We start from the raw sequence: 11,639 nt of genomic DNA, 5'->3' as shown, positions 1-11,639 counted from the left end.
GCTCCTTATGACAGGCTCTTTTGTAGACACAGAAGATGCAAAGATGAGCAATCTCGTCACCGTTTTTGGTGGCAGTTGAGCACAGATCCAATAAGTTTTCTGGAATGTGTGCAAAAAGTAGCATCACTCCCACTCCTTTCCAGATAGTCTCGCTTTCCCCTGAAGAGGAGGTCCCCAGGTGACGTATCCCCAGGAACCCGGGGTGAGCGACCGGGCCGGGCGGGGAGCCTGGGCTGCGGCCGCCGCCAGCGGGACCCCTCATCCGCGACTCACCCCTGTCCAGGACGCCCTCCCGGCGGGGCGGGGCGGGGCGGCGCGCTCCGCTCCCCGCTGCCTCCTCCGCCGGGGTCCCCAGGGGGCGCTCGCGCCCAGGCCTCGGAGCCGGCAGCGCGCGGGCGGCGGGGCGCGCGGGTTTCGTCAGAAGGTGGAGGCTCTCGGCGGAGCCGCGGTCCCCAGCTGCCCGGTCGCGCCCCGTTTCCTCCCTCCCGCTCCGCCCCTCTCTCCGGCGCCCCCACTCCTCTCCCCGAGTGACTGAGGGACGAACGGCCCCGTCCTGACCACCCGGCATGGAGTTCGGGTCCCCGCGCAGCCCTCACTTCCCGCTCGGCATCTCTTCCCTCCACGGTCGCTGAGCTGCCCCGGCGCCCGAGCGGAGGGCTGCACGACCCCCTAGGCCGACCGCGGCCCCGCCCACGGCCGCACCGTAGCTGCGCTCTGGTTGGACCCCGACAGCCGAAGCCCAGTCCGCCCTCGGGTCCCCGCGCCAGGTAAGTTGGTCGGGACCCTGCACCGCGTACCGAGGCTGCGGCCGAAGACCAACTTTTGAGGTGCAGGGGCTCGCTTCGACCCGGCGCTGCTGTTTAGGAAGAGCTGCGCGCAGCGTCTTAGTCCAGGGGAACTTTGGTCCCTCCTCTCGCCCCTGCCCTCCGCCCGGCTAGCTCGGCCGGGCGGGGGTGGAGAGGGGGCCGACCTGCCAGTCCTGAGCTGAATGAGGAGGGGAGAGGCAGAGTCCCGGTTGGGGTCGCAGCATCCCTCCTCCTGACGGCGGGGAAGCGAGGAGGGAGCGGGGGCTGTGCGGGGTCCCGGGGCTGGACCGCCGCGGTGAGACTCAATCTCTCAGCTTCCTAACCTCCCTATCTCCCTCCCCACCCCATAGGTTCCAATACTATTGAACCGCATCTCGGGCTGTCTAGCTTAAAACTCATCCATAGGTTCGCAGGTTCCTTGATTCAGCCAACTCCCTCTGCGCTCCTTCCTCTATTTGATAAAGTACCACGGGGAGGGGACAGGGATGGGACTGGAGGGACCCCTGAAGCGCTGGCCACAGCCGACTAAAGTGGTCAGGACCGCGCTATCACAGATGCCCAAGGACCCTTAGGGTGGAATTGAGGGGGACAGTTAGGAGGTGGTCCTTGCGGCGTCAAGTGAGTATTGACCACCGTCGGGTGGGGAGCAAGCTGACCCCTGAGAGGTACTGTTAGGAAGATCCGTTTATCCTTCGCCTTGAAGGCCGTGGGTGGGCTTTAAGGCTCCGGTCCCCCCTGCCCCCCCTGCCCCCCCCCCCCCCCGCAGGTCCCACCGCGCCTCAGGCGGCCTTGCAATCCTGGCTTCCATTCCCAGAACTTGCCAGGCTCTGGGAAGAATCCTGGCTGCAGAGATGGTCCCTGGGGGCTCGAGCTTAAGAAGTGCTGCCCCTGGGGCTCCGGAGGTGGACGGAGGAAGGGTGAACGGAGTAGTGGGGTGGGGTAGGGAGATTTTGAGAGACAAACACCCTCCATCCCCACCCCCTGCCCCCTGCAACTGACCCACTGATGCCATAGGATTTCAATGCCTTTGGGAGGAGCTGCCTCTGCTTCTTTACTCCTGTGTTCAAAACTATGCAAAACCAACTCTTCATCCTCTGGCTGCTTTGCCAGGATTTTAACAGCACTACTGTGGTTGTTCTTGGCTCACTTGGTTTTAGGTTCCCTCAACAGCAGTTTTGAGCTGTCCAAGTATTTTAAAGTGCTCTCCTTAAACTGATACTGAACGCTACTCTTTTGGAAAAGCTGCTTTCACTTAGAGGAGATATTCTTTTCTCTCCATTCCTTCTACTGCCCGCTTAACAATCCCTGTTCTCAAAGACGTTTGTGTTTTATTTTTTACTTTATGTCAAAACGCATTCCCCCTCCCCCAAAAAACTTTCCTAGTACACAGGTGTTTCAAATCCATGCCAATGTTTTGTAGTTAGTATACACTGGTTAAGCTGCATAGCAATCCCCCCAAAAGCCAGAGACAAGCAACAACTTCACTTACTTCATTTGATGCCCTTCAAGTTTAGGAAGGTCCCATTTTTATTACCCAGCAGATAAGACAGAGCTCTGGATGGCTGTGGCTGTGATTAGATAACTTCTGATGTTTTCATTTCCCTTACTGAGCTCCTGCTTCTAGGTTAAATTCATTTTATTGCCGGTCCATTTTTAAAGAAAGACTGACAAAGTCACTCTAATAGATCAGGGGTCTGAGCTCAGAGTAGGTCAAAAGTACTCACATGTAGGGAGGTGGATAAAAATAGAAGGGTTGGAGAGTACAGCCAGGACACCTGTGTTAATCCTGCATACTAATAAAGGCCAGAATCTTCTCATTTATCTCTGGTGGGAAGTTCTGATGGTTTCACAGGATGAAACTCAAACCACATCAAAACTAGGTGATTTCCCCTGAGTGTTACATAAAAGGAAGTATCCCTCCATAGTAGGAGTGGCTGTTGAATCCTGGGCTGTTTTTAATGGTTCAGTGAGAAGAGCTTGCCTATGATAGAACCAAAGGTCTCCTAACGTACTACCGTGTGAAAATGCTCATGGACATCAAACCTATACCATTCCTGTGAGTGCTCATCCCAGCATAACTTATTGGGAGCAGTGACCTTCCCAGCATGAGACAAGCACTTTGTTACAGCTTCTGAATATTTCTTTAAAAATAGTTGCTCTGAGATTTGTGCGTTGTTTTTTTAATTGTACTTAAAAGACTTCTGTTTATCGTCAGGTCTCTGGTAGAAACATGGCGTTTTGCTTGAATCCATGGTTTGTCTTAAGGAGACCCTGCTTTTGGAGGTTTTGATTAAAAAGTGCCTTGTACTACAGGGTTTCTTGATCTGCACGTGGACTTCTGATTTTAAAATACTGCATTTCAGTTAGTAGGAAGCAAAGATGTTATCTGTTTCCAGAGAAGTTTTATGTAGTATTCCAAAAAATAGAGGCTTTGATTCTTCCCATCATCAGATGATTTGAGTCTACCATCATGACTGAAAACCTTTAGATTATACCAATCAGAAGGAATAATCACAGAGGGAAAAAATGGGTTAATGGTGGAATCTTTATTCTCATCTGCATTTGAATCTTTTGGAACCCAGCTGAATGTATTTATATGGTTTGTACCATGCATTTATCTGTCTTCTCTTTACAAATTTTCTGAAATATAATAAAGGCCTGGACCTTTATGGCCACCTTTATTCATGTAAAGAAAGGATTTTTCCATGGAGGTAAACATGTTGGAGATGAGTAGTTAGTATTGTGTATAATCAATGGCCCCCACTGTCAGAGAGGTCTCAACCCAGAACAAAGAAGGAGAAAAGGACTCTGATGGTACCAGACCCACTGATTGGGAGAAAGTCTCTATACCAGTTGGGAAAGTCACTTCATGAATCTTTGTATTTTTTCATCAGAGATGTGACCAGAGGATCTGTCTTTCATGCATTTTGAAGAAGAAAGGGGCTGAATTTATTCTCTGTATTTACTTTTTTTGGTCATGTTAATATTTTAAAAAACAAACAAAAGCCCCTTTGGATCCCTGCAGTAACTGAAAGTCATATTTCCTTGGCAACAGGAGCTAGTACCCTGGAATCACAAAATATCAAGCCAGAAAATTTTAAATGCACTTAAAATAAAATGTCAAATGGTTCAAGACCATCCTATAGTGTATTAGAAGTGACCTGCCAGCATATGATAATAAAGTTCCCTTTAACTTTGCCTTTCTCTTGATTGAATGTAGATGGTAAAGACAGATTACAGAACTTTAGTTTTAGGATGTCCTAAAAATTCTAGAATGGTTTTTCTTTTGAGGGAAGCATGTTATTAAAATTAAGGGGGTTGGAGTGACACATCCTTTCTTTGAGTGAGGTGTTCTTGTGGAGGTTGGGATAAGTCCAAAATCAAGCTCAATCAATGCGTCAGTCAAGATGTGCTGGTTTTCTACGCTATTTGAAATGGACAATATAGAGTAGAACCTCAATCAGCATTAAATTCAGCCAATCTGCTAAAACTTGTGACTGCAGAGTAAAAACATAGCAATGCCTATGTATACTTTCAGTCTTTTCTGTACTAGAAATCTCATTTATGTGGGAGCTTTCTGTTTAGTCTATGAACTACTAAATATTCAATATATATGACATATAGTATATATGTTTTCCCTAAGTTAGGAAATGCTGGGAAGTCCTTTCTTTGGCTGCTGTATTCTTGGGAAAGCATCTTGAGAACCAGTAGCTTTTAACTCAGTAAACATTGAAGGCCTGAAGGCAAGTCTTGGAAAGTGGAAGGTGATAAGGATGACTTATTTGGGAAGGTTTATCCTTGTCCTATGATTTTGGTGCACTCCTAGGTGTCGGGGGACCCATCTAAGCTAGCCTGTGGTGGGCTCATCTCTAAACTGTGAACAACAATTTTATCACTTTGACTCTTAGATGCTCAGAACCATAGCCCTCTTGATTACTCCTCTCACTAAGAAACTCAGGTTCCCTGGAGATAATTACTGTGGTGGCACCATGGGCACTGATGACCTTGACTGAGTTGGGGATGATGGTGGGGAGGGGGGCTCCCACCTTCACTGGGAGGAGCAGGCTTGAGTCTTATTATTTTGCTCTCTCGGAGCCAGTGCAATATTTACCCGATAGATGTGATTAAATTTGTACAGAGTCACTGTCTGCAGCCATCCCTGTTAATGTGAATGTTTTGTGAAGAAGAACTTCTCATGCACAGTCCTAGCTTTCTATTTTAAATGTCACAATTGAGTCAATAAAGTAAACAGATTTTATGTGTATCCAGTTAAGGAATCCACAGGGGAATTCCTTTATTCTGTCTTAAATTAAAGGTCCATTCAAAAAGCACAAACTTTCTAAAATGTTTCTTTTCCATCTGGCTCAGAATATCATATTGATAACTTTCTTCTGACTTTGAAAACTAGAACTGCTTCCCCTTGGAAGCATCAGGAGAGAAATACAGTATTTCAGGTTAATTCTAGAAGCAACCTTATCAGGTTTAAGGTGTATTGACTAAAAGACGTTCCTTATGCAAGAGAACCTAAACCTCTGCAGGGCACTTAAAGGAGGAACGAAATCAGGCTGGCGGGTGCCCAAGGCAAGTGCAGCCCCCCGCCCCCCCGCAACTGGGTAGGGAGGCAGGCAGGAAAGGCTGAGAGTTGGCGTTAGAGAGGACAGCCGCTAGAGGGCGCCGGAGCACCAGCGGAGCCCTCGTGCAGCTCCCAGGCCAGACCTCCAGGCTTGGAGATGGGGTTGGCAGAACCCCAAGGAGGGTGCCCAGAGAGGAGGGGTTGGTTGCCGAGCGCCTCTGACTCAAATTGCCATGCTTCAGAGAGGGGACAGAGATCCGCCTTCAGCATCGGATGGGGCACTTCCAACCTGGTCGGGTGGCCCCGTGGCTGGACACCTGACATGCTGTCTGCAGTCTCACAGCCCTTTGTTTCTCCGGAGGCAGGACTCTGGACCCAGAGATACCTGGCTTGAATCTTGGGCTTTCAGTTTGAAAGGTGCAGGCCTGTGTGAGTGTTGGCCTCTGGAAGACGAGGCTTGTGGTGGTGAATGGGTGAAGTGTAAAAGTGGTATTTTGGTGGGCAGGCTGTGCTCATCCCTGTGCCCTTTCTCTCAAGAGTTCTACCTAAACTTCCTTCTTCCCTTTCCATTTGAGCCTCTTCCTCCTGGCCCCACACCCCTCCCCTCAGCAGAGGGGCCTCACTTATCCATTTGTTGAACAATCACTGATCACAGCCTTTATGCCCAAAGCTGAGTTAGGCACTGGGATCAATTAATGTGGAGTTCCCATGTTTTGAAGCTGCAGCTTGAGGGGCAGATGGAGAATATGAGAGAGAGATGAACAAACCATGTGGGCTGAGAGATACCGAGATACTGGCTTTGTCTCAGAGACCCTGGGAAATGGTCTCTCAAGTTCTTTACACTCATGTTTTTTCATCTCCCTATATTTCAAGGAATCGGGTCTGTGGAGGGAGGAAAAAGGGGAGGGGTCTCACTCAGCATGTACTTTGGTTTATATGTATATTTAACTGTGCTATTAGAGGTTCTCAAGTCCAATCAACTTGTACTACTGCCCTCTATGTGTTAATTTCATCAATATAATAAGATAAATGCCTATATAGTTGACTTAATTCCATTTTAATAGGAAAATGATTTTTAAAGGAAACATAATAGAAATATAACAACAAAACCCTTACCTCTAAAGGTTGGGTCTGGAAGAACCTAAATCAAGAGTCTGTTTTTAAAATATTGAAAGATGTAGTCAATACAAATATCAACAAAAATTAAAAATAATAAGGACAGCAGAATGGTTAAAAGAAATGCATTATCTTTATCATTAAAGTGGCAGAAAAGTGCTTAATTTATTAATAGGCACTGGGGGCAGAGGATGCCTAATTTGATGTCTTTGTTATATTTGTGCAGTTATTTCAACAAGTAACTTAAAGACAAAGTGGAAAAAACGCGGTTTGTGCCTGAGATGGCCACCCTGGGCCAGGTGAGTTAAGTTTACCTGGCCAGGTAGACCGCAGAGCTCCTGAGAAGCCAGTGTTGTTATTCTTCTGCTGGGTACCCCCTTAGGTTCTGTGACTTGATTGATTGTGAATCATGTTGAGGAAAGGCCTGAACAGAGGAAAAGGGTGGAAACAGTTGATTTGGGAAGGAGCTAACAACATTCATCACAGCTCATGGCCTGACTGAATTTTAAAGAGACTGGAAAACAAATACTTCCTATGGAATCAGAGAATGTGAGGGCTGAACAATCTCATAGAATTAGGAACACCCCTTCCCATTTTCCAGATGAGGAAACAGAGGCCCAGCAAGCTGAAATCCCTCACCCAAGCTGCACCCATCTCCACTCCCCACTACGTGCTTTACAAGAGCAGGACTCTTCCTGTCTTTTTCACTGCTAAATCCCAAACAGGGCCAGGCATCTGGCATCTGCTCTAGAAATTTTGGTTGACTCCATGAACAATGCTATTTCTTTCTTTCTCACTCTTATTTAGGATTGTGCCAATAAACCACTAGGCTGTAATATAATTTGATAAAGGTAAGTATTTATTGAGTTTTGTTATGATAAGGGCTTAGCCTTTGAAGGTAAACAGACTAGGATTACATCCTGATTCTGCCACTCAATAGCTGTTTGGCTTTGGGAAAATTACTGAAACTCTCTGAGTTTTATTTCCTCGTTTGTAAAAATGGGGATAAAACTGTATAAGGCAGAGACCTTCAAGAGGGTGGAGGAGTAAGACGTGGAGATTACCTTCCTCCCCTCAAATACATCAGAAATATATCTACATGTGGAACAACTCCTACAAAACACCTACTGAGCAGTGGCAGAAGACGACCTCAGACTTCCCAAAAGGAAAGAAACTCCCCACGTACCTGGGTAGGGAAAAAGAAAAAAGAAAAAACAGAGACTAAAGAATAGGGACAGGACCTGCACCTCTGGGAGGGAGCTGTGAAGGAGGAAAAGTTGCCACACTAGGAAGCCTCTTCACTAGCAGAGACTGGGGGTGGATGGGGGGGAAGCTTCGGAGCCACGGAGGAAAGTGCAGCAACAGGGGTGCAGAGGGAAAAGTGGAGAGATTCCCGCACAGAGGATCGGTGCTGACCAGCACTCACCAGCCTGAGAGGCTTGTCTGCCCACCCACTGGGGTTGGTGGGGGCTGTGAGCTGGGCTCTGGCTTCAGAGGTCAGATCCCAGGGAGAGGACTGGGGTTGGCTGCATGAACACAGCCTGAAGGGGGCTAGTGCACCACAGCTAACCAGGAGGGAGTCTGGGAAAAAGTCTGGAACTGCCTAAGAGGCAAGAGACCATTGTTTCGGGGTGCAGGAGGAGAATGGATTCAGAGCACCACCTAAACGAGCTCCAGAGATGGGTGTGAGCCGTGGCTATCAGCACAGACACCAGAGATGTGCATGAAATGCTAAGGCTGCTGCTGCAGCCACCAAGAAGCCTGTTGTTAAGCACAGGTCACTCTCCCCTCCAAGGAGCCTATGCAGCCCACCACTGCCAGGGTCCCGTGATCAAGGGACAACTTCCCTGGGAGAACACACGGCATGCCTCAGGCTGTTGCAACATCACGCTGGCCTCTGCCGCCAAAGACTAACCTTGCATTCTGTACCCCTCCATGCCCACTGCCTGAGTGAGCCAGAGCCCCCTAATCAGCTGCTTCTTTAACCCCGTCCTGTCTGAACAAAGGAGATGACCTCAGGTGACCTACACGCAGAGGCAAGGCCAAATCCAAAGCTGAACCCTAGGAGCTGTGCGAACAAAGAAGAGAAAGGGAAATTTCTTCCAGCAGCCTCAGGAGCAGTGGATTAAATGTCCACAACCAACTTGATGTACCCTGCATCTGTGGAATACCTGAATAGACAATGAATCATTGCAAAATTGAGGCGGTGGACTTTGGGAGCAAGTGCAGACTTGGGGTTTGCTTTCTGTATCTAATTTGTTTCTGGTTCTGTGTTTATCTTAGTTTAGTATTTAGAGTTTATTATCATTGGTAGATTTGTTTATTGATTTGATTACTCTCTTCCTTTTATATATATATATAGATATATTATTTTTTCCTTTTTCACTTTTTGTGAGTGTGTATGTGTATGTTTCTTTGTGTGATTTTGTCTGTATAGCTTTGCTTTCACCATTTGTCCTGTGGTTCAGTCTGTCCTTTATTTTGTTTGTTTTTAGTATAGCTTTTAGCGTTTGCTATCATTGGTGGATTTGTTTTTTGGTTTGGTTGCTCTCTTCTTTCTTTTTTATTACTTTTTAATTCTTTTTTATTTTTAATAATTATTTTTTATTTTAATAATTTTATCTTATTCTTTCTTTTTTTCCCTCTCGTTTCTTCTGAGCTGTGTGGCTGACAGGGTTTTGGTGCTCTGGCCGGGTGTCAGGCCTGTGCCTCTGAGGTGGGAGAGCTGAGTTCAGGACATTGGTCCGCCAGAGACCTCCCAACTCCATGTAATATCAAACAGGGAAAGCTCTCACAGAGATCTCCATCTCAACGTGAATACCCAGCTCCACTCACTGACCAGCAAGCTGGAGTGCTGGACACCCTATGCCAAACAACTAGCAAGACAGGAACACAACCCCAGCCATTACCAGAGAGGCTGCCTAAAATCATACTGAGTTAAAAGACACTCCAAAACACACCACTGGACACAGTCCTGCCCACCAGAAAGACAAGATCCAGCCTCATCCACCAGGACACAGGCACCAGTCTCCTCCACCAGGAAGCCTTCACAACCTTAGCCTGTGGGCAGACACCAAAAACAACTGGTACTACAAACCTGCAGCTTGCAAAAAAGGAGGCCCAAACACAGTAAATTAAGCAAACTCAGAAGACAGAGAAACACACAGCAGGTGATGGAGCAAGGCAAAAACCCACAAGACCAAACAAATGAAGAGGAAATAGGCAGTCTACCTGAAAAACAATTCAGAGTAATGATTGTAAACATGATCCAAAATCTTGGAAATAGAATGGAGAAAATACAAGAAACACTTAACAAGGACCTAGAAGAACTAAAGAGTAAACAAACAATGATGAACAACACAATAAATGAAGTTAAAAATTCTCTAGAAGGAGTCAATAGCAGAATAACTGAGGCAGAAGAACGGATAAGTGACATGGAAGATAAAATAGTAGAAATAACTACTGCGGAGCAGAATAAAGAGAAAAGAATGAAAAGGATTGAGGACAGTCTCAGAGACCTCTGGGGCAACACCAAATGCAGCAATATTCCAATATAGGGGTCCCAGAAGAAGAAGAGTAAAAGAAAGAGACTGAGAAAATATTTGAAGAGATTATAGTTGAAAACTATAGTGGAAAATTTCCTTAATATGGGAAAGGAAAAAGTCAGTCAAGGCCAGGAAGTGCAGACAGTCCCATACAGGATAAATCAAAGGAGAAACACGCCAAGACACATATTAATCAAACTATCAAAAATTAAATACAAAGAAAATTATTAAAAGCAGCAAGGGCAAAACAACAAATAACATATAAGGGAATCCCATAAGGTTAACATCTGATCTTTTAGCAGAAACTCTGCAAGCCAGAAGGGAGTAGCAGGTTATATTTAAAGAGATTTAAATATTAAAAGGGAAAAACCTACAACCAAGATTACTCTACCCAGCAAGGATCTCATTCAGATTTGACGGAGAAATTAAAATCTTTACAGACAGGCAGAAGCCAAAAGAATTCAGCACCACCAAACCAGCTTTACAACAAATGCTAAAGGAATTCTCTAGGCAGGAAACACAAGAGAGGAAAAGACCTACAATAACAAACCCCCCCAAATTAAGAAAATGGTAATAGGAACATGCATATCAATAACTACCTTGAGTGTAAATGGATTAAATGCTCCAACCAAAAGACATAGACTGGCTGAATGGATACAAAAACAAGCCCTGTATATACTGTCTACAAGAGATCCACTTCAGACCTAGGGACACATACAGACTGAAAGCGAGGGGATGGAAAAAGATATTCCATGCAAATGGAAATCAAAAGAAAGCTGAAGTAGCAATTCTCATATCATACAAAATAGACTTTAAAATGAAGACTATTACAAGAGACAAGGACAGTACATAATGATCATGGGATCAATCCAAGAAGATATAACAATTGTAAATAATTATGCACCCAACATAGGAACACCTCAATACATAAGGCAAATGCTAACAGCCATAAAAGGGGAAATCGACAGTAACACTATCATAGTAGGGGACTTTAACACCTAGCTTTCACCAATGGACAGATCATCCAAAATGAAAATAAATAAGGAAACACAGGCTTTAAATAATACATTAAACAAGATAGACTTAATTGATATTTATAGGACATTCCATCCAGAAACAACAGAATACACTTTCTTCTCAAGTGCTCATGGAACATTCTCCAGGATAGATCCTATCTTGGGCCACAAATCAAGCCTTGGTAAATTTAAGAAAATTGAAATCATATCAAGCATCTTTTCTGAACACAGTGCTATGAGACTAGATATCAATTACAGAAAAAAATCTGTAAAAAGTACAAACACATGGAGGCTAAACAATACACTACTAAATAACCAAGAGATCACTGAAGAAATCAAAGAGGAAATCACAAATACCTAAAAACAAATGACAATGAAAACATGACAACCCAAATCCCATGGGATGCAGCAAAAGCAGTTCTAAGAGGAAAGTTATAGCAATGCAATTCTACCTCAAGAAACAAGAAACATCTCAAATAAACAACCTAACCTTACACTTAAAACAGTTAGAGAAAGAAAAAAAAACCCCCAAAGTTAGCAGAAGGAAAGTAATCATAAAGATCAGACAAGAAATGAATGAAAA

The 11,639-nt window shown here is 45.4% G+C and overlaps 1 protein-coding gene across 1 annotated transcript in view; it reads left to right on the top strand.

The window, feature by feature from the left end:
* The first annotated feature begins 371 nt into the window (after positions 1-371).
* The window catches only part of CPNE4 (copine 4), a 572,759-nt gene continuing 561,491 nt past the window's right edge, over positions 372-11,639 (top strand). Inside the window, exon 1 of the mRNA XM_079922482.1 lies at positions 372-767. The gene's annotated coding sequence lies outside the window, so the exon portion shown is untranslated. The remainder of the gene's footprint in view (positions 768-11,639) is intronic.

Source organism: Stenella coeruleoalba (assembly GCF_951394435.1).
Source record: "Stenella coeruleoalba genome assembly, chromosome: 5".
NCBI classification, from domain to species: domain Eukaryota; kingdom Metazoa; phylum Chordata; class Mammalia; order Artiodactyla; family Delphinidae; genus Stenella; species Stenella coeruleoalba.
The sequence above is the reverse complement of the archived record's forward strand: the minus strand, read 5'-3'. Positions and strand labels throughout refer to the sequence as shown.